We start from the raw sequence: 22,660 nt of genomic DNA, 5'->3' as shown, positions 1-22,660 counted from the left end.
ATAATAAGCCTTTGGAAAGATTTGATTTTTTTCTTCCAGATCTCTCGGCAGCTTTTGCACTATCTTTGTTCGCTGCCAAAAACAGAGACTGTGATGGTTCATGAAGCGAGTATACCAACCAGCTGATGGGACAAACATCGATGGCTTTACTGACTGCAAATGTCGAAAGATGACAAATACAAGAGCACACAGATGAATTCCAGTTCTAGTGACAATGTACCCATTTTGTCGACATTCAACAACCCACTTATTGAGATCTTTCTCTCGCTCAGGAAATGAAGCACACCTCATTGGACATTTTTTCTTGCTTCTTGGCATGTCTTTTAGTGTTGGGGTTTTTTTTCACCATTCTCTTATTTGTTCTCATTGATACAGAATTCACGAGCAGCGGCACAATTATTGTTTGCTTTTGCATGTTCAACAACTTTAAGTTTGAATGCTGTGTGATAAGCAGACCTTTTTCTTTTGATTTCACTGTTCATTTTAAATACTAGTATGAAAACAGATTATTATTATTATTATTGTAGTTATAGATTTTGTAGGACTTTATATAGGATGACACCTGCTTTATCACTGTCAAATTATGATTATTCTTTGTTTATTTCAAAGCAGCCCTGTAGATTGGCATGTCTGTGAGGATGACAGGCTATTTCAATTTTATTAGAGAGTCCATCGATTCTGCACGTTATATTTTCTGCATGTTATACTTTGTGAAATGCATGGGTCAAATGTCATGCAGATCTGCAGCACTGCTCTTTTAGTATTCCTTTCAAGCCAATCTAGTCCACTAAACAAAGCCTTTGCAACTTTAAAAGGCTGCAGTACTGACATCAATAAATGGATCGGCAAAATTTGGCTCCCAGCTTGTCAGGGTAAGCCGGGTCGGGACATTTGTTTACCTGGAGTGTCTGCAGGCATGGAGCCCCTCAGCTCCTTATGGCCGTGGTTCGCCGTTCCCAGCCAATGGGAGCTGCGGGAAGTGGCCACAGGGAACTGAGGGGCTCCATGCCTGCAGATGCTCCAGGTAAACAAAATGACAATATATTAGATATTCAATTCAGTGATTTCATACAGTTTAAAATCATCAAATTTTGGTGTAGACCTGTTTATATGCTGCCCCCTGCTCTTTGATGCATCACTTTTTTACCAAGAATTTATTCGGCTTATGAACGAGTATATATGGTATGTCTTCACAGTATTCTATGAAACATACAACCAGTTTTAAAACACACTGCATCATCTTTACAAGTTTTAACATGTGATAACTGTCCAGTAAGATTCATGACAATTTAATTCTAGTTCATTACACATTTTAATCACGTGTCTATACATAGCATATTCAGTATTATAAAATCTTCAAGAAGATTGTCAGGGTTCCCTCCCCACTCTGAACTCTAGGGTACAGATGTGGGGACCCGCATGAAAGACCCCCCTAAGCTTATTTCTACCAGCTTAGCTTAAAACTTCCCCAAGGCACAAATTCTTTGCCCTTGGAGGGTATGCTGCCACCACCAAGTGATTTAACAAAGAATCAGGGAAAGGGCCACTTGGAGTTCCTATTCCCCCCAAATATCCCCCCAAGCCCTTACACCCCCTTTCCTGGGGAGGCTTAAGAATAATATCCTAACCAATTGGTTATAAAGTTTAAGTATAAACGCTTGGGTCTTAGGACAATAGAGAAATCAGTCAGGTTCTTTAAAAGAAGGATTTTATTTTAAAAAAAGGTAAAAATCACCTCTGTAAAATCAGGATGGAAAATAACTTTACAGTGTAACAAAAGATTCAAAAACACAACAGAACTTCCTCTAGGCTTAGTTTCAAAGTTACAAAAAACAGGAATAAACCTCCCTCCAGCAAAGGAAAAATTCACAAGCAAAACAAAAGAATTTAACATGCCTTGCCTGGCTTTTACTTACAGTTTTTGTAATATGAGAGACTTTAGGATGGTTTATAGGAGAAGGAGTTTTCTGACCTGATGCTTCTCTGCTTCCCAAGAGAGAACACCAAAACAAAACCTCCCCCCTTCCAGCCCCCCCTCCCCAGACTTGAAAATATCTTCTTTCCCTATTGGTCCTTTTGGTCAGGTGCCAGCACAGGTTATTTGAGCTTCTTAACCCCTTACAGGTAAGGAGGAATTCTAGGCTACCCTTAGCTGTATGGTTATGACAAAGATGTACATCATACCTAGTCCAAAACAATGTCATCATTGATTATCAGATTCTGCCTCAGAGTGGTACCAGCTTGAATATGCCTGATCTTGTCTAGTCCCAGTGCGGCTTCCAAGATTAATAAAATTGTTCCAACAGTTCATGTTCTTTTTTTCATCTCTATGCAGTTCCTATCTATAATGCAGGTACAGAAATAATTTTCAGCATTTAGAAAACAAAATTAATTGTTTCAAGATTTGTGATGTAGTTTCTGGGAGTTTAATGTAAATTCCTGTCAGGTTGTATCATTCAAATTTGTCACATGAAAAGCAAATTGGAAGAGTAAAATACATGAGACACATATGTGTTTTGTTCTATTTGTTGCTTTACTTTCATCCTGTGAATTTTAATTAACCAAGTATAAAAATATTGCTGCATTGTGGTCAGATCCATGTGGACAGTAGGCGTGTTTCTTTCTGGATGTGACTTAGGCATTCGTTTCTGCTGTTTTTTCTGTAGATCAATAGCAGCTGTTTCTTGAACATAGCCAGAGCAGTGCAGACAGCCGTTGCGCTCATGACTTGGGTAGACAGGGTGGTGTCATAGGAAGAGCAGGATAGGATCTTTAGCTTTGGAGGTAAACTGCTGGAGAGACAACAAGCATGAGTGAATGAGAGATAAGAGGTGTGAACATCTTTTTGTTATTGGAAGTTTCCTGCTTGGGTGACAACCAGGGAGGTACATATCCAAAGGTCTGAACTGCTCTGGCCACATAGCAGAAAACAATTGCCAGGTTAAAAAAATGTACCTGTTCGTTGCTTTTGCTTTTGTCTTTATCCACCATAGCTGCTACTGTATAGTACAGACACTGAAGCAAACGGAGCTTCAGCTTTGGCTTTGCTGGTTTTGAACCAGTCATGTTCCTTTTACACTGAAAAGGTCTATACTCTGTGTGCAATAAACTTAACATGATACAGTAGTAATCTTATTCTCGCACGGTATAGTATTCCATATTTTCTTAAGATCAACAAAAAAAATTGGTTTTGTTTTAACTCAGTCTTTGTGGCAATGTATTTATTTGTGCCACTGTGTAGAATTTTCTGTATTAGAGTTGTGTAAATTGTACACAGAACAAGGACTTTGGATCCAAACATTTTTTCTGTGAACACCACGTCTCCAAATAATTCCCCGCAACTGCCATTTTATTCCTAATTTTTATTCCATACATACATTGCTGATAAAATCTCATGCTATTCATTCAGCAGTTGCTCATGCAAAGATTTATCATGCTTTTAGAAAATCTGTTCACTTTTTTTTTAACTTAACTGCCTCATAAGGGAGCTATGAAAAAGACTTTAATGGTGATGCATAGAAGGTGTGTTCATTAACTGTCTAGTATAATTTGGTTGGGGATTTCCCTTTCTCAATTTATAAATTACGATACATAATATGTGGAAATGAAGTCTTATTACCGTTGATTTGATGGCTGATCTTATGGCAGAAATTCTAAAGCCAATGGTTGAGTGCTGTACAGGAATCTTTGAAAGAGAGAAAAATAACAAACTAACATTTTTATAATCATTAACTTGCCAAAGTTGATTTTAAACCCCTTACTTTTAGCCAGAGCTAGTAATATGCCAGATCCATTTTAAATTGTGTGATGGCCCACTCCAGCCATTCTGAAATTGAAAATCATTCCTATTAGCAGAACCACCCCAGTGGCTGGACAGACTTGTTATGGATAAGCATCCTGGTTGTCCTCATTAATCAAGTGACAGAGTTGAATGTTTTACACTGTGAGAAATTGTAGTCTACTTTTTGGATAAGATTCAGATCAGATTGTTGGCCCTTGTGGTGGCTTAACTGTGTCTGGGAAGAACAAACTCAACCAGAGAAAACTGCATTTCAGCCAGTTTTACTTAGGGGCTGTCTGCATATGGAAATTTACCAACATAATTATACTTCCATAGTTATACTGGCATAATTCCCCATATGGACACCCTTATTCCAGCATAAGTGTGGCTTTGACTAGTTTAGCTTGTGTCCCTTTGAAAATGGTATAAACTAAACTGGAAAAAGACACTTATTCTGGAATTAGAGTGGGGACTTCGGCTTGTATACATTTAAAACACTACAGTGTAGATGTTGCCTACTCCAATGAGAGGGATTCTCCTGTCAGTGTAGGTAATCCACCTCCTTGAAGAATGGTAACTAGGTTGTTGGAAGAATTCTTCTGATGACCTAGTGCTATCTACACAGGAACTTAGGTCGGCTTAATTATACTGCTCAGGTGCATGGATTTTTTCTAATATACTGGCTGGTCTACACTAGTATAACTATAGTGAAATAAGAATGCCAGTAAATTTCCCTGTGCAGGCAAGCCCTTACTAAGATTATGTTGTGTTTGGGAATCTTTGGGTTCTTGCCAATAGAATTTTCTCTATTCTCTCATTCCTATTTAATATGTATACATAGGCCTTATTGAGAAAATAGGGGTTGCTTGTTGAATAATATAAGTCTTTGTAGCCTCCAAAGAAATGAAATCAAATATGCCTTGGGAATTATCATTGTTTATGGCCTCTGCAAAGTGCCACAATGGATAAAAGTAGAGACAGGGGGCGAGAAAGAAGGCTTAGATATAAATATATACTTATTTCCTATTTCAGTGTAATGGGCCATTCTCTTTATACTTTGCCCTTTGTCCTCTTATATACCGATAAAATTTGGTGTTAATAAATCACAGGATCCTAGTAACTGCCATACTAGATCATACCATTGGTTTAGCTAATCAGGTATCCTGCTTCCAGGAGTGATTCATGGTAATTTATTAAGCATCATGTTGGCTTTCTTTGTAATGAATATTACTGTACATGTGTGTGATGTGTTTAATGACTTACTTTTATTAAACAAGGATAATTACTATAACAAAATACATGCATAGTTTGTAAACACCTAAAAATAAATTGGCAATTACTACGCCCTTCCTTTGAGCAATTGTTGCTAATTATTTTAACATATGGGATGGGAGGTAATTGGCCAAAAAGTGTTTTATGTAAGAGTACTGGTGCATGAAAAGAATTCTAAAATGGACGTGATCTAATTATTGGTTACTTCTTATTTTCATCTCTATTCATGCTGCTTGAATTAAGCTTGTTCTCAATTAAGAGAATTCAGTAGCTTGAGAATCCCCTCAACACTGTTCACATCTATGAACCATGTTGTGTCCTCATTTCATATGGATGATGTGGTCCCAAGGGCTAAGTTCTCCCTTGCACAAAAATACCTTGCGTATGCATGAAGAAGGTCCATAAGTTTCAACATGCAAAGGTTGAGGTTTTTTCCTCAGCATTCCACCATCAGGATGAATAGGGCAGATTTTTCCATATTAAACTAATTGCTCGTGCTGGTGTTTGTTAAACCAATTTCTGGTTCTGAGAATACCTCCACCCCATACAGCTACCTTCCTTCCCTTCCTCCATGGCAGTACAGTGCTTCAGATGCCTGTAACTCTCTGTCCTGCCACAATAGCAGCTGCAGAGGAGATTTCTGGTGAGCTAATTTTCTTGGAGCAACATTAATGTTTGGGGTTTGTCTTCACTTGAAATGCTTACAGCAGCACAGCTGAAGCACTGAAGCTCACCACTGTAGCACTTCAGTGTATTCACTACCTACACTGACAGGAGGGGTCAGGATAAGTAATCCACCTCCCGAAGAGGTGGTAGCTAGGTTGACAGAAAAATTCTTCCGTTGACCTAACACTGCCTACACTGGCTCAATCTAACTTTTTAGTGCAGACCAGAACTTGATCAGTATCTGTAGTGCCTGGAAGGGAGCAGCCCACAGGAAAGGTAACTCATTAACTACACCGACCCTGTAATCTTTGCAGAGTCTGATACAATGGAGTACTTACCAAGAGGGTCTTTTGAAGGATTTGGGGGCTGAGCGGAAGCATGCTGTGGATTAGGCATGTCCTGACAGGCCTAGAAGGTTGGAGTAGAAATTGTCTGTATGTAGCTATGACGTCAGATTTGATTGTCCAACAACAAAAAGTGATTGTCTACATTTTCATGCTGTGGGGTCATTCTTCTGTGGAGCAATTCTTTCAGGTAAATTAGAATTCAAAATAGTTGCTGTTGTGATGATCTAAGGCATTTCTCTGTATTCTGCTTGTGCTATTTTGGACGTTTGTGAGAGGTTGCTTATTTTTATTCACTGTTTTTAGTTTGTCTGATGATTTTCACTTGGATTTATATGTTTTATTTTGGCCTCTCTTGCCATAAGTCTGAACTAAGAATTTATTTCAACTTTAAGCAAAAATTCTAATTCTAATACCAGTAACGCCTATCTGGTATACATATATATCTGATCATATGGAATAGCATTAGCCTCATCCTCGTCTATTGCTGCTATTGAGTGCTCACTGTGACCATGTCTGTGAACTTTGCTTTGTTCCTGATCCCTCTTTTAACACAGAACTTTTTGTGTGTAATTTTCAGAATTTTTATAAAAGCAGACTGAAACAGTATTTCTATCATATGGTGGCATATTGACACCCACGTGGGTCAGTAGCAGGATTGGAACATTTAGATCCACCACACTGATATTTGCCACTTGAGCTGACAGAATAACTGATAACAATAGTAGGTTGTCATCCTCTGCATGGACCAGCACTAGAAGGGGATGAGATACACACTTTGCCAGTGGATTTCACAGATATTTGCTAACAGCAGAAGAATGGTGAGACTCTGGGATCTTAGGTTCAATTCCAGGCTCGAGTACGCACAGACAGTTGTACACATTCCCTCTAAGTATGACCCCTTCTGCCCTGTCGACTACAACTTGTCCCAGTCCTGTCTCTTCTCCTCACTTTTTTCATTCCAGACCCAATATCCTCATTTAGCCAGACCCAGTCTCCGCTCCTGTGACTTTTCATCCCAGTCCCATTCTCCTTGCCCAGCCAGTCCTACTTACACCACTCTGGATTCCCAGTACCAGTTTCCTCCCCTTCCAGCTCCTCATCATATTTGTCTCTGTCTCCACTCTGGCCTCTAGTTGACTCCCCTACCCACGTTCGCCATTCTCACTGGCTCCCAATCTCCCACCACACGGCCCTTGTCCAATCTCACTGTCCACTCCCCCAGCTGTCCACTGCCCAGCCAGTTCCAGTTCTCCCCCCATGCCCTCTCTTCTCATCAGATCTGTCCCCCCCTCCCTGCATCTTTCTTTCCCCACCTCACTGGTTCTCAGTCCTAGTCTCCTTCCCCAACCGATCTCAGTTTCCTCCAGCTCTTCATCTGAGCTCAGTCCCTCTCCCCTCGTTGCCTCCCAACTCCCAGTTCCAGCCTCCTTACATAGCCAGTCTAACTTCCTCTGGCTCCTACTCTCCACCTCCATCTCAATTCCCAGTTTCCCTCTCCCCTCCTCAGTCCCAATTTATGCCATACTATCCCCTTATCGTGCTCCTTGTTCCAATCTATTCGTCATCTGAGCCCCACAGGTCTGGCTTTTGCCCCCTCTGTATTTGATTCTGGCAGCTTGCCCCTCCATGCTGCCCAGCAGCAGGTTCACTGAGAGAACAGGAGAGGCAGTCTCCCTGCTCTCAGTTTAGACGCCCAGATCTGATGTATCCTGGAGTATCCTAGAGCTGCAATTGCCAAGAAGGTCTTGTTCAGTCCCAGCCTGGAGCATGTTTATTGTAAATGGAATCTTCAGGGAATTTAATTGCTAAAATCTAAGTCAAACCTTAATTCAGCTCCCTTGTATGTATGTATTATGATAGCCTCCAAACACATGATCACGTGCTAAGTTTTCCACAAGACCCTGCTTCATTCAGGAGATGTTCTGCTCCCAGGCTGTTTGGACATGTCCTAAATTACAAGTACCTGACTTCACAACTTTAATTTAGTGGGTTTTTAAAATGTACTATTATATATTTTACTTCAGCTATATTCAGTTGCATTCACCACCCGCATCATCCTTGTCACCATTGCTGAAAAGACTGTGCTTAACATAAAAATGTGTCTGTGTCCTCAGACCAAGGATGAGAACTTAGATGTTACAGTCCTGCATGAAGTTACAGCCCCATTACTTAGTGATGAGTTATAAATAAGACAATAGCTGAGAGAGGAGATGGAAAAGAGTGAGGAGAAAGCAAGTGAAAGGACAGGAAATCAGTTTATCTCTTATCCTGTGGCTCCTATCCTCCTTCCAGCATAGCCGGACGGAGGATAGGAGCCACAGGATAAGATATAATTAAAGGTCACAACTTTATTCCTAAATATCTGGGAGTACCTGGCAGGTACAATTGTACAGTGCAGATAATTTCATAAGCATTTCAGTATATACCAGGGGTGGGGGAAGGCCTGCTCTCAGCCTTCCCCCTTTACCCATCCTGGTCCCCAGCCAACCCACTGCTGGGACCTCGCTACCCCTCTCCTTGAATAAAAGTAAAGGAGAGTGGGTTGATTTCCTGATGTACCAGACATAGGAGCCTTGAATCTGTCCCCACACCCCCATTTCCACTCCTTTAGAGAATACCTCCTTTAAATCCTTTGCAAGTCCATTTTATCTGACCATTGTATTCCTTCCTTACAGAGTACCTACACCAGACATCTACCCCAAGGAGGCACCAGCAATTAGCTTGCCTGCCTCTCCCACTTACTGAGCCAGGTTCCAGACATCTGCTGATGGCTTCTTTAATATTGGCCAAAAACATATCTGCTCCCAAGTTTGACAAGTGGACTCCCCCGGCTGAGAAATTACAAGCCCCCCTGTGCCACCTATGAATTTGGCTTCCTCCCTATTCATATCCCATGGGTATTCAGCTGCTTTGGATGGATGGAAGATTGAACTGAAATTAATTGCCTGAAATTAACGTGGCTGTTCTTGTTTAATCATTTTAGCATTTATAGTGTTACCTTACCTTTAGAAAACATCCTTGTATGTGTACTAGCAGAAGAGTTGATAACAATACACCATCCTTTCAGTCATCGAGGCTCATAACTTGGGTGTCAGCTTCATCTCCCTCTCATTTCCCCCACAGGCATTGAGACCATTTTCTAGTCCTTTGTGCCAGGATCCTGCAAAGATTGTAGCATGAGCATAATTTTACAAACATGACTAGTCCCATAGACTTCAATAGGATTACTGTTATATGTAACATTATGCACATGCTTAATTCTTTACAGGATGGAGGCCTTCTTGGATAAAGTTCCTAATCCGTCTGCCCCAGCAGTGATGCCAGCCTTGATGCTCCCTTTGTCTTTTTTTTATATCAACAGCTCCACTCTTTTCAATGAGAGAGGGAGACCTTTTTGCATAGAATGCCTGCCCTACCTCATTTAAATCCCCATAATAACTCAGTCAAGAGCATCCAATGTTGCATGTCTTTCTTTCAGTTTTTATATTCGTTTTAAAACTTCAAAACGTTAACTGATCTCATTTAATTGACTCTATTAAATAGAAAAGTTACATTTAACTTGCCCAAGATTACACATTAAGTGGTAGACCTGTGATTTGAAACTAAGTCTTCTGACTGCTAGTCCTGTGTTCAATTTGCTAGTTGTCCCTGCAGTAAAAAATTATTTGCAAAAAACCGACATGGTCTGTCTTCTGATTCTGTGAGGGAAGTCAGTTACCACAAACTCATCAAATCTCTAGGAGTAACATTTCTTAGTTAATTTCCATTTCAGAGCAAGTAGGGAGTCATAACATATTGGGCCATTTTCTCTTCTCATTGGTCCAATATATTTAATTGGTTCTAAAAAACTAGTGTCTATGGATTTAATGTCTAATTTTATGGTGATGGAGTTGCGGATATTTTAAAAAATAAAAATATTTTTAAAAGGATCCAGGAAACTTTCCCCATTGGATTACAAGAATTTTAAGATAGATTGAATTTTGACCTTCAAACATTGACTGTGTTCCTCTTAATTGCTTGTGGAATCTGCACTGCAGTGTAAGTAAAGAACACATTAGAGATCTTCTCACCAATTTGAATGAATTGAAATCAGTGGGGCCTGATGGTATTCACCCACGGGTCCTGAAGGAATTAGCCACTCAGAGCCACTGGCAATAATACTTGCACACTTATGGATAACTGGAGAATTCCTGGAAGACTGGAGAAGAGCTAAAGTAGTGCCCATCTTTAAAAAGAGGGGAAAGGAGGAGCTGGGGAACTATAGGCCAGTCAGCCTGATTTGGATACGTGGAAACAAGAATGGCAGAGCCTCCCCAAATGTTTGGGGGCCCAGAGGCCCTGCGACTCCTCTTCCCCCTGAGGCCCTACCCAAGCCCTCTACCCGTGTCCATGCCTCCCAACCCCCCTGCCAAGGGAAGGTGGAGGGACTCAGGCCGGGTCGGGTAAGAGCCACGGGGCAGCTGTGGGCAGCCGGTGCAGACCCTCCACCTCCATCTGCCCTGGACAGGGAACTGGGGGAGGAGGGAGAGGCATCAGGGTCTGCTGTGGCAAAAAGTGGATGGGCCAGGCCTGTCCACTTTCAAAAAGTGGGAGGGCGATGGCGCCTTGACACCCCCCCTCCGCCGCCCAGTTCCAGTGCTGCTGTCTGGGAAGCTACAGAGCAATGTATAAAACATTCAGTTTGTGAATACCTGGAGAATGAAGGGGAAATCACTAGCAGCCAGCTTAGATTTACCAAGAACAAATCATGCCAGACCAGCTTGATTTCCTTCTTTGACAGGGCAACTGGTTTGGTGGATAGAGGTAATGTGCTGGACATAATATACCTGGACTTCAGCAAGTCTTTTAACACAGTCCCACATGACATTCTGACATTGAAGGATGGAGAATCTGGGCTTGGTGGAACTACCATTAAGTGGATACATAATTGGTTAAACAACTGCAAATAAAGAGTAACTATTAGTGGACTGATGTCAGATTGAAGGGAGGTGTCAAGTGGGGTTCCACAGAGATCTGTTCTGGGTTTGGTGGTGTTTAACATCTTTATCAATGACCTAGGTATAGGAATAGAGAGCATACTGATCAAATTTGCGGATGACATGAAGTTTGTGGGGGGGTTGCCAGCAATTTGGAGAATAGAACTAAAATTCAAAGGAATCTTGATAAATTTGAAAAGTGGACTATAGGCAATAAAATGAAATTCAACAAAGACAAATGGTAAGGTGCTGCATTTAAGGATGAAAAACCAAATGCACAAATACAGAGTGGGGAATAACTGGTTTGGCAGTAGCACTGCTAAGAAGGATGTGGGAGTTGTGGTGGATCACAACCTCAGCATGAGTCAGCAATGTGATGCTGTTGCAAAAACAAATGTGATTTTTAGATTGCATTAACAGAGACATAGCATGCAAGTCACAGGAGGTGATAGTACCACCCTACTTAGTGCTGTTTAGGCCTCAGGTGAAGTAATGTGTCCAGTTTCTCCAGCAAGGTTATGGAGAAACTGGAAAGGATCCAGAGGGTGAGCAACAAAGGTAATCAAAGGGCTGAAGTGCAAGCCATATGAGGAAAAGCTGAAGGAACTGGGTCTGTTTAGTTTGGAAAAGAAGAGATTGAGGGGAGACATGATAGTCTTCAAATACTGGAAAAACTACCATATAAAAAAAAAGATGGAGAAAAGTTGTTCTCTCTTGCCGCAGAGGGCAGGACAAGAGGCAGTGTGTTCAAACCACAGCATAGCAGATTTAGATTAAATCTCTGGAAAAACTTCCTAACGGTAGGAAAAGTAGGACAATGAAACAGACAGTGTAGGGACGTTTTGGAAGCTCTTTCACTGGAAGTTTTCAAAAGATAGCTGAATAGCCATCTCTTTTGCGTGTTTTAGACATGACTAAGGCTGCGAGTCTGTCATGGAGGTCACGGATTCCGTGACTTTCCATTACCTCAGTGGCTGGTGCTGGCTCAGGGGGTAGGAGTTGAGGGGGTAGGGTGGGGAGGGGCACTTACCTTGCGGTGGGGGGCTCCCACTGGTATGGCCCTGCAGCTCCTCGGCAGCGGAGGGGCCGGGAGAAGCTTTGTGCTGCAAGCTGCCTTCCCCCACAGGCTCTGCCCCCGCAGCTCCCATTGGCTGCGGTTCCTGGCCAGTCGGAACTGTGGCAGCCGGCGCTTGTACCCCTCTGCTGCCTTGGAGCTGCAGGGACAGGGAGCTGGATAGGGAGCACCTGTCAGCCCCGCCAACCCTCCCCCACCAGCACCAGTGGGAATCCCGGGCTGTGTGCCATGGCCCAGTCCTCCGTCCTCCACCCCGCCCCCGCAGCACCAGTCGAGTCCTGTCCAGCACCCACAGCATCACGGGACTGCACCCGCACCCCCACCCCAGTTCTAGTCACAGGTGTTTTTAGTAAAAGTCATGGACAGATCACAGGCTGTGAATTTTTGTTTACTGCCAGTGACCTGTCCATGACTTTTACTAAAAATACCCGTGACTAAAACGTAGCCTTAGACATGACAAATCCTGCATCTTGGCAAAGGGTTAGAGTAGATGAACCTTGAGGTCCCATCTAACCCCATGAATCTATAAAGATATTTAAGTGTTCAAAATACCATATTTTAATGTCAAATGTTCACATTTCTGTTGTGTATTTTGTTTTCATCCCGTATGTGTGAATGTTTAATATTAAAACTGAACTGCACACATTACAGTTTATTACCCCTACTTTTTATTACTGGTCCAGTCCTGCCCCTGGAACTCCTGGAACTTAAACAGCTGGTATATGTTCTTCATTGTCTACATTCTCTCAGAATATTCTTTCAAAATGCTTCATTAAACGAAATATCAATTATAGGCATTTAGTTTCAGCATATGTGATTATCAAGAACAATAAGCAGAGGTTAACTAAGAAATTAGTGGCAGTTGATAGTAGATGTTTAAATGACGACTCAACATCCTATTTATTTTAACTCTTCCTGCTGTTAAGATTTATATCAGTGTCAGAACAGAGCAGTGCTTTTTTTCTTGTTGAAAAAAGTTTGGGTGGCTTTCTAGTTCCTCTTATTAGGAGAGAACCCCAACGAACGTTAAACCCTGTCACTACCTGTGTAATATACAAAGAAAATTGTTGATAGTTTTCTATAGTTACTTGCTAAGTATAAGGGATGGTTGTCCATGTGTGATCAAACTTCATCTGTTACATGTTGTCTGCATCTCATAGATGATTCCATAGTATTTACTTTCAGATAATATTTTTGAACATTACTTAGCACACACTGTATATAGCATTTTTCCTTTCCAAATTACTTTAAAAAACAAACAATACTTCTGAGAAGTAGGTAAGCAAGTATTCTTCTTCTTAATCCATAGGTGTATGCAAAGTGCCTTTCTGAAATCATTCCTAGATACTCTGGTACAGAGGAAACATCATTCTCTTGGAAAGAGGGAATGTTAGGTGGCTGTGTGCCTTTTGAAGTGGTGTGGAACCACCCGTGCCACATAGAATCATAGAATATCAGGGTTGGAAGGGACCTCAGGAGGTCATCTAGTCCAACCCCCTGCTCAAAGCAGGACCAATCCCCAATTTTTGCCGCAGTCCCTAAATGGCCCTCTCAGGGATTGAACTCTCAACCCTGGGTTTAGCAGGCCAATGCTCAAACCAGTGAACTGTCCCTCCCAATGTACAACAGGAGTGGGCCCCATTTGAATTATTTCCATAAAGGTCTAGGAGTATGTAGGATCTAGAGTTTCTAGGAGGAAAATATTGAAAAGTCTTGTTTTTATAGAAAATATGGCACATAAGGAACATAAAAAGAATACACATTGTTTTCTCTGGGAAAAGGCTGCAGCTTTATTAGAAGACAAGACTGTAATGAGGTAATGAAAATACTTATTGATTTACAATCCTTAAATCCAGTCAAGTGTCATTATCCAGATCAAGGATGAAAAGCCACTCATTTCACATTCTCATTGGGCTTTGGAAGAAATCAGACACTGTGTAAAACAACTTCTTAGAACCCTGGGTATGATGGTTACCTTTTAAAAAGACTAGCCCAAGTATCAGAGCATGCTGACTTTTATGGCCTCTAATTAACTACATTAGCATTTAATATGGCCTAATAATGGCAACATTTTAAGATACAGAGAATAGGAATGTTGCATATAGGATAAAAATTGGATTCTGTTTGCCTGCCTTCTCATTTTGAATATTCTTCGTGCTACAGAATGGGGAACAGTATATTGGAAAGCCATGACTGAAAAAGATTTAGGAGTCATAGTGAACAACTCAGCATGAACTTCCAATGTGATGCTGTGCATGTATGAAGAGCAGAGTAGTGTGTAGGAGCAGGGAAGGGATTTTACCTCTCTGTATGGCACTGGTAAGACTGATACTGGAATACTGTTTCCAGTTCTGGTGCACTCATTTTTAAACGGCTATTGAAAAATTAGAGAGAGTACCAGAACTTATCAAAAAGACGAAGAGGTGACTTGATTACAATGTATAACTATCTTCATGGGAAGAAAATACCAGCTACTAAAAGAGCTCTTAAATATAGTAGAGACAGAATAAATGGCCGGATGTTAAAGCCAGATACATTCAAATTAGAAATACGGCATACATTTTTAATAATGAGGGTGATTGTTCCAATGGTTAATCTGCCAAGGAAAATGATGGATTCTCCATCTCTTGAAGTCTTCAACTTAAGTCTGGATGCCTTTTCAGAAGATACGCGTGTAGTAGGAAGAGAACCTGAGACATAAGCCCTTGTATTAGGGGCTTGGTAAGAGGAGGGACCTGCTCACAGAATCTGGCAAGAACAGGGCTAATATTGCAAAAACACACATTCCAAACAAGTGCTAGTTACAGAATACTCATGCAAACACATCCCAATATCGAGTGGTACCAGAACATTACGATGTCAAGGATGGTACAAAAACATTCTCCAAGGATAACAGGAACACACTGACCCCTCCTGGGTCAGATGATAAGTTCAGAATGACAGTACATAATAGAGATGTTTTGATCAAACCAACATGTACAAGGTAACGAGTAGTAACTGCAGTAACTATGTCAGAGGGGCAGTCCTAACTTGTTTGTATCGGGGTATAAAGATGTATCTCAGGAGGGAGTATCTTTGTCCAGCCTAGGAAGGAATGGAAAGTCCCACCGTTCACTGAGCTGGTCCATTGTTGTGGGCATACATGTATTAGTGGTCTGGGAGAGTCTGGGGGATATTAGTTCTGTGCTTCATCGACATTAAACATGGCTTGGGTGCCTTTGTCCCTTAACGGATCTTGTGGGTCATTGGGCAGTTCGCTCAAGGTCTGCCATGCCAGCTGTCTGCGCAAGGTTGGGGTGGCACAAAGAGGGAACACACACACCCAGCCAAACATCTATTAACATCTAACCACATTGTGCTGTAGTCAAACACAAGTTATTAGGCTCAGTACAAGGGTATCTGAGTGAAATCCTATGACCTGTGGTGGGCAGGAGGTCAGACTAGATGATGTAATCATCCTTTATGGCCTTGAAATATATTACTCTAACTTAGTTACTATTTTAAAGCTTTTCTCTGCAAATGTGAGGGGTAGAAACATACATTGTTCTTGTTCTTTAAAAAGGAAAGCTGCGATTCTTATAATCAGTTGTCTCCAGGAGTTGGGGCTTTAAATAAAGCAACTACTGTTTTGAGACTTGAGATAAAATCGGAAGAGCTGGCAACATTAATAACAATAAAATGAGTCGTTCAGTCATTTTGCAGCAAAGTCCAGAACACACAAGCATAAAAGACATAGTATACTATACTTTAGTTTTTAAAATTATAAAAGTAAGATGTTTTCTGAATCTAAACGTTCTTCTCAAATTCAGAACAATCCAGAACACAATTTGTCTATTAAAAATACATTATCCATTATTTTTGTGATTTGTTCTAACAGTATTAAAGACACAATAAAACACACAGCTTTTTAGTCAGCTAGGGCCAGATTCTCTTCTCACTCAGTTGTACATCCAGATTAATTCCATTGAAGTCAATAGTCGCTTCATATTTACATTAGAGTGAAAACAGAATTTGGTCCTTAATGTCTACATATACGTTTCACATTCTGTTGACTTAGTGTGCTGAATGTGTAGCAGACACTCACAAAACATATCGGAAAGGAAGCTGTTGCTCTTTATTTTTGGGTGAGGATCAAGGGCCTGATCCTGCTGCAACAGGGAATGGGATTAAGTATAGTAAACCCATTTGGGGTTGCAGGCTTGGGTCTCCAATTTACTTAAAGTTTTCAAACTGGTTTGCCCATCTTTAAGGTTACCAGGCACTCCAGTAGCACAGGAGCACTCAATTAACGATGATGGGCACTGTATAAAAACACAGATAAAGTTCATTTTACCTTGTCACATAGATTAAAATTTTCCAGATTTGTACACATTGCACATGGAGCATAATGCAGACATATAAGGCTAGGAATATCCCTAAATTGGAGCAGCTTTTTCCTCTGTGGGTCAGGAAACAGGCCCCTGGGGGCAGAAAGTCTGGGATAGATTCAGTGTTATGTTTCTCAGGAGAGAAAGAACAGAAGATACAGCCTGTGGAAAGGTGACTTTAAACTATTGTACTCTGCCTGCTTTGGATGTTGGTGTGACCTACAGTGTAAGCTAGAGCACCAGAATAGCTGTAGCTGTTATGGCCACTGCTCCTCCCATCTTCGGCATGCGCCTAAACTGTGAGGGGAGTGGGGAGAGATGGAGGGAAGGAACGTGCAGAGGTGTAGGCATCAGCCCTATCTGCTGCTAGGCTAGGGGAATTCTCCCTAGGCCATTGTGACTCCTTTATGGTACCTATACCCCACTGGAGCAGCCTACAGAAGAAGCCAGAGCAGGGCCCATAATTTAACCTTCCGGATGGAGGAGGTTGCAGCAGCACGAAGCGCCCACAAGTTCCTCTGCAAAGGATATTCACTTGGGGACTGAGGAGTTGACATTGCTGGCCAGGAGAAAACATGAGCAGACTGCTGTGATTCAACACAAACCTTTTTTTTATTCAATTAATTCAATTTAAATATTTTCCTTTGTTTAGTTATTTTGTGTGCATGCAGCACTGTTAATGACCACAGAAATGTGGCTCACAAAAACATTTATTTGCCTGAGTCAAATGATGTCAATGTTCCTTACACTTTTTTGTAAAAAAATGTAACCCTTCTGCCCGTCAGAGTTGGCAGCAACAAGGGTCAGGTTCAGTATCTAGGGGTTCCATTCTAATAACGTAATGCAAAACCGGCTCGAGCCCCCACCCAGTGACCTGGGACAAATATATACCACCCCCGCTGGGCGCCTCTAAGAGGCAATACTTCCCCTCTCGCAAGCACAGAGTCTGAGTGTAGCAAAAGCCTTTTAATAACAGAGAGAAACAATGTGGCATTATGTTGGGGAAACACCACCAACAGGGTTCATAACACAACCCAGGAGCAAAAACCCACCCCAAGCAAATTGGGCCGTGTTCTTTCCCTTTGGTTCTGGAGTCCAGCAACCCAAAGTTACCCAAAGTCCCAAAAGTCTCTGTCCCTGGTCAGTGCAGCCCCAGAATTCAAAAGTTTATGTGCAGAGTTTTACCTCCCAGCCTGGGTGGACATTGGGGTGGGGGGGTTTAAAGGGCACCTTACGTGGTCCGAAGCCAACTACTCCACCTCTCCGTGGGGGCTCCACTCCACTCTACTCCACCAGCTGCCCCGCAAACTGCTCTGCTCTGCCAGCCACGCTGCTCGCCATCCCGTGAGATGCTCCAGCCGTCCCGCAAACTGCTCCACTCCACCAGTTACTCCTCTCTGCCAGCCGTACCGTGAGCCACTCCAGCCGTCCCGCAAACTGCTCCGCAATATATCTTCAGGCCCCCCACTGCTTAACACAACATTCAGTGATTTCAGCTCTTAGTAATTTTAGCTCTTTAGTGATTTCAGCTTGTAGTAGGGGAGCCTCAGTGTTGGTGCACCATTGGCCCAAAGTGAATTCAGGTCAGCAGCCTGACTAGACTCCTAGCGGAATCAAAACTAGCTCTGATATTCCACAGTGGAGAGAGGAGACAGTGCAATTGGCATATAGGGCCCATATCACCAAGTATTAATACCTGTCCCTAGCCTCTCTCAATTCACTGGGTTTTGGAACCCATGACCCTTGCCTAGCGAGTGCTGCTTAGTTGACGGTGAGTCCCTCCATCATAACAAAAGGCCAAGTACAGTTCCACTGTCCTTGATTCACATAATCAGGATAATAACAGTTTATTCTTCCTGCCCCAATAACAGAGAACTGGGGCTCCTACAACAGCCAAAGTGACCATCTAGGCGGGGTGGGTGTGCCTATGCAAATGAGATCAGCCCCTGAAGTTCTTTTCCACAACTCGCCACCAGATGTCAGGGTAGAGCTCATCTTGACTCTGCTTACAATATATAAACTGTACAGTATGTTTTATCTGTGGAATATTTTGAAGTATGAAATTGTAATAGAGACATCATAAAAGCATTTATGGTTTCGTGTATAGCCATATATCTTATAGGCTAAAATAGAGTAATAGTGTCTTCACTTTGTAGATATTTTTGACCTTTAAGTTAATATTTAGGTTAAAAATTTCAGAATGGCCTAAGTGACTTGGGATCCTAAATCCTCACTGACTTTCCCTTCTGAAAATTTTATTCCTAATTCTTTAATACTATGTACCAACCAGCCGCAGCTGGATTAATATTGTATAAGCAAACGTAAATACTGTACAAATTAATGTCTATTTAGAATTGTACTTAACTGCCTGGGCATGACTTCAGCGTAAGACCATGTTAATAAATGAGGAACATATGTTTGAATGTGTAGCTATATATTGACAAATGAAAAGAGCAAAAATAGTTGGTAATGTACAGTTAGAAAAATTGAGGAAAGGGGAGTTTCTCTTAAGCTGTTTGAAGCTATTTAGCCTCAAATGGAATTCACAGATTCAAAGGAAAGAACATAGAAATATGTGGTTTGAATCTGTGATTCTGATCATGTAAGAAAGGGTATTTTCAAGACCTCAGAAATTCATACATTGGCCTACTCTGTATATTATATCTGAAAAATTGGCTTTAAACAGAAACCACAATGCATCTTGAACTATGGAGTTGTTCCCTGTCCTCTATAATTAACCAATCCTGTAGATTTTGGGAAAGTTCAGTACAGCTGCTTGGACAAGGATCACAATGTGGAAATGAGCTGGTGTCTTAAGGCACTGAGAATCCATCCTCATGGGTGCCATATGAGGACCTAGATAGATAAACTGAAGAAATCCGATCATATGTCCTGATCCTGCAATTGCCAATGAAAGTCATGAATCTGTGAATATCATGCCACTAATGGTGCCTAATGTTAAACATGCAGGTTTGAATGTTTTGGCTTTGGGTCACAGCTAATATATACTTTCAGAATTACAGTAAAAAAGTTTATATAAATACACAGGATGTCTAGATGTACATCTTTTGATCTCTATATGTTGGTGTGGTACATAGAGATTGTGGGATTCTTGGCCTGATAAAAAACTTACTTAAGTTAGTGGAAACATGCCATTGACTTCAATGGGCTTTGTGTTAGCAGCAGTGGGTGTGTGTAACTCTGATTTACTTTAATGGGAGATACATGTGTGCTTCAAGAGAATATAAAAATCACAAATTAAAATTAAAAATTTCTGCCAGAAAATTCTTTTCTCATGACGTGAGAGAAATAAAAGATTAAAACACAATAAAATTGTTAGAGATTGCACACATACACAGAGAGATGTGACCATGAAGGGTTTCTTTTTGGGGGGGGGGAGGGGTTGTTTTAACAGCCAATGTAATGTCTGCCTACAAGTGATGCCAAAACATATAGCTGGAGATCCATCTTCCTAATGTCTTAGGAAATCTCTGGAAAGTGTAGGGTGTGTAAAATTCAGGGAACATGATAAAACCTTTGTTCCCCTAATATCCCAGTACACAGGTCATCCAGACAAACTGATTTGTATATGTTCAGCTTTACAAAGCTGATTTTGTTACAGGATCTGCCACCTTTATTCAACTCCAAATTTTTTTCTGTACTTTTCTGATTGAAGATAGGTTTTTAAAAGATGTTCAATATCGTGGCCTTTTTTTCAGTCATGACTTTTATCTGCTTTCTCATTCATTAATGGACCTACTTTCTGCCCAGTACAACTTTTTCTCTTGATATATACTTTATTTGTAAAAGCTCCTCTTAACTCCATTGGTTAGCCAAAAAGCAAAATAATGTTATCTTAATCTTATCCCTGCATACCTTCAGTACTGCCATTCACAAGTGTTCAAAAATCATGAGCCAGGCCCAAAAAATCATGATTGGTGTGAAAATGAGATTTTATAAATAATGAGATTTTAACATAATATATGTAGAGTTCTTTTTATTTGCCTTCTGTTATTGGAGCCTTTAGGGTTCAAGTTATCAAGTTTTTCTCTGTGATCGGGAGGGTTAGAAACTTACTTTTTTATTTAGTGAAAGCTGAAATTCTCATGTAATAACAAGACCCTAAAAATTGGAGCATCCTAGTATCATGAACTTGCAATAAAATGGGGAGAATTGGATACACTGATTATGATTCTGGGTGTTCTTGCTTGCTCTCCTCTCTCTTTTTACATTTCTGCTATAGATTTTCTTTTATTCTAAGATCTTTGAGCACCCCTTTGTGCAGGCACGTTGAGTCAGTCTATTTTGTCTCATCTTATCTACATACAATGGAACCTCAGAGTTATGGACACCTCGGGAATGGAGGTTGTCCATAACTCTGAACCCCTGGTGGCTGGAGCCCTGAGTTCCAGTGTGTGTGTGCACATGTGCACTCTGCTGCCTAACTGATTACTTGCAGTTCCACAGGGTGTCTGATTGACTAGTAAGTCTGTAACTCTGGTGTTTGTATCTTTCAGGTTTTACTGTTCTTATTTATATGGCTTCTATCACCATAGTATCTGAGTGCTCTGTTGTTTTGCATTTGTCTTTTTCAGATGAACTGTATTTTGTAGCTAATGTGCTGTGCAGATGCATTTTACATGTCTTCAAACATTCTGACAACTTTACATCTCTCTAAAGAATTTTTGTACTACGATCATGTAAAGATTATTCATTAAAAGCTTTTGGAAAATGTTTAAAGCTTCTCACTGTATATGTTTTTGTGCATGTGTGTTTTATTCAGCACACACAGTATCAGAAAGCGCAGTGACTGCCAAGAACTAATAAGTCTAACCCTTTTAAAATTTTTATTTTTGTTGTATCATTGCAAGATCTCTGTTACTTTATCAGAGTGGTGTAAATGTTGACTACTAAAGTCAAAATATTATTTATGTGTATTACAGTAGAGCCAAGAGGCCCCGGAAGAGATTGTGCTACACACTGTACCAACATATAGTAAGAAATAGTCCCTGCCTCAAAGGGTTCACAGTCTATTTAGACCTTATAGACAAAGGTTGGGAGGTAAAACAGAGACAGAGGCAACGTGTGAGTTTCTCAAAATCACGCAGAAGTTCAGCGTCAGAGCTGAGAATGGAATTCAGGTCTCCTGAGTCCTCTCCAGTACATTATCTACTGAACTAGAATCTTTTCAACAAAATAATTTATATTATATAAAAAGATTATGTATTTTGGATTCAAATAAGCTTATTGATTATTATTATTTTTGGTACTGTCTGAAGCCGCAAAACTGCACACTTAGACAGTTGTTTATTTTTACACACTGAGTATTCCCTTAAAATACCTCCCGAGAGGTACCACCACCTCACATATACTGGTTCAGAGTGGATTATCCAGAGACCAATGGAAAAAGAAAGGATGTTTTGGGTAAGTAGCCTGAGTTTAAACTGACTCAGGGCCTGCTTTCTGATCTAGAATGGATATGACCTTCTGTCCAAGGTAGGGTTTCAATCCTTCCTGGGAAGGATTGGAAGGACTTCAACCTGTTGAGGCCTTGTAAAGCTGATGGGTGACACTTGGTAAGTTTTTAGCACTCACATAGGACCTTTTTATTGTGTTCTGTAGGTTTTTTCTGCAGTCCTTTCACCTTAAGAGTAAATGGGCTTGCTTCTAAAGAGCTGTGTGGTAACTGCTGGCAATTACACTATTTATAAATAAGGCTAAGATATTGTCACGGTTATTTTTAGTAAAAGTCACGGACAGGTCACGGGCACTAAACAAAAATTCACAGAAGCCAGTGACCTGTCCCTGACTTTTACTAAAAATAACTGTGACAAATAATTACGGCTCCAGGGTTCCCTTCCGCCCATGGTGGCTGAGAGCACCGAGGTCCCCCCTACTGCCTTCAGCTGTTCGGAGCTGCAGGGCCTGCCCACGGTGGCTGGGAGCTACAAGCTCCCTCTGGCTGACAGCTCCAGCCCAAGTGCCTCGGGGCTGAAGTGGAAAATGTCACAAAGGTCTCTGAAAGTCATGGTTTCCATGACTTCAATGACATAATCTTATCACATGCTGGCTGACTGGGAATATCGCAGCATAGGAAAGAACTGTGCAGCCTGAAAAAATCACTCAGGAAGGGGAGAGATGTGGGTCTGCAACCAAGGGAGGTGACGGCTGAGGAA

At 41.2% G+C, this 22,660-nt stretch overlaps 1 protein-coding gene and 1 long non-coding RNA gene across 6 annotated transcripts in view; both read left to right on the top strand.

Moving 5' to 3' along the window:
- VEGFC (vascular endothelial growth factor C) overlaps positions 1–22,660 on the top strand; it is a 134,107-nt gene that overhangs the window by 24,856 nt on the left and 86,591 nt on the right. The window lies entirely within an intron of this gene.
- LOC122465719 lies at positions 980–9,745 on the top strand. Its single transcript, XR_006290741.1, has 2 exons — positions 980–6,253; positions 8,742–9,745. It is a non-coding gene; the product is annotated as an uncharacterized LOC122465719 (long non-coding RNA).

The sequence above is a fragment of the Chelonia mydas genome, chromosome 4, assembly GCF_015237465.2.
Source record: "Chelonia mydas isolate rCheMyd1 chromosome 4, rCheMyd1.pri.v2, whole genome shotgun sequence".
NCBI lineage: Eukaryota > Metazoa > Chordata > Testudines > Cheloniidae > Chelonia > Chelonia mydas.
This window is presented reverse-complemented; position numbering and strand designations above follow the sequence as displayed.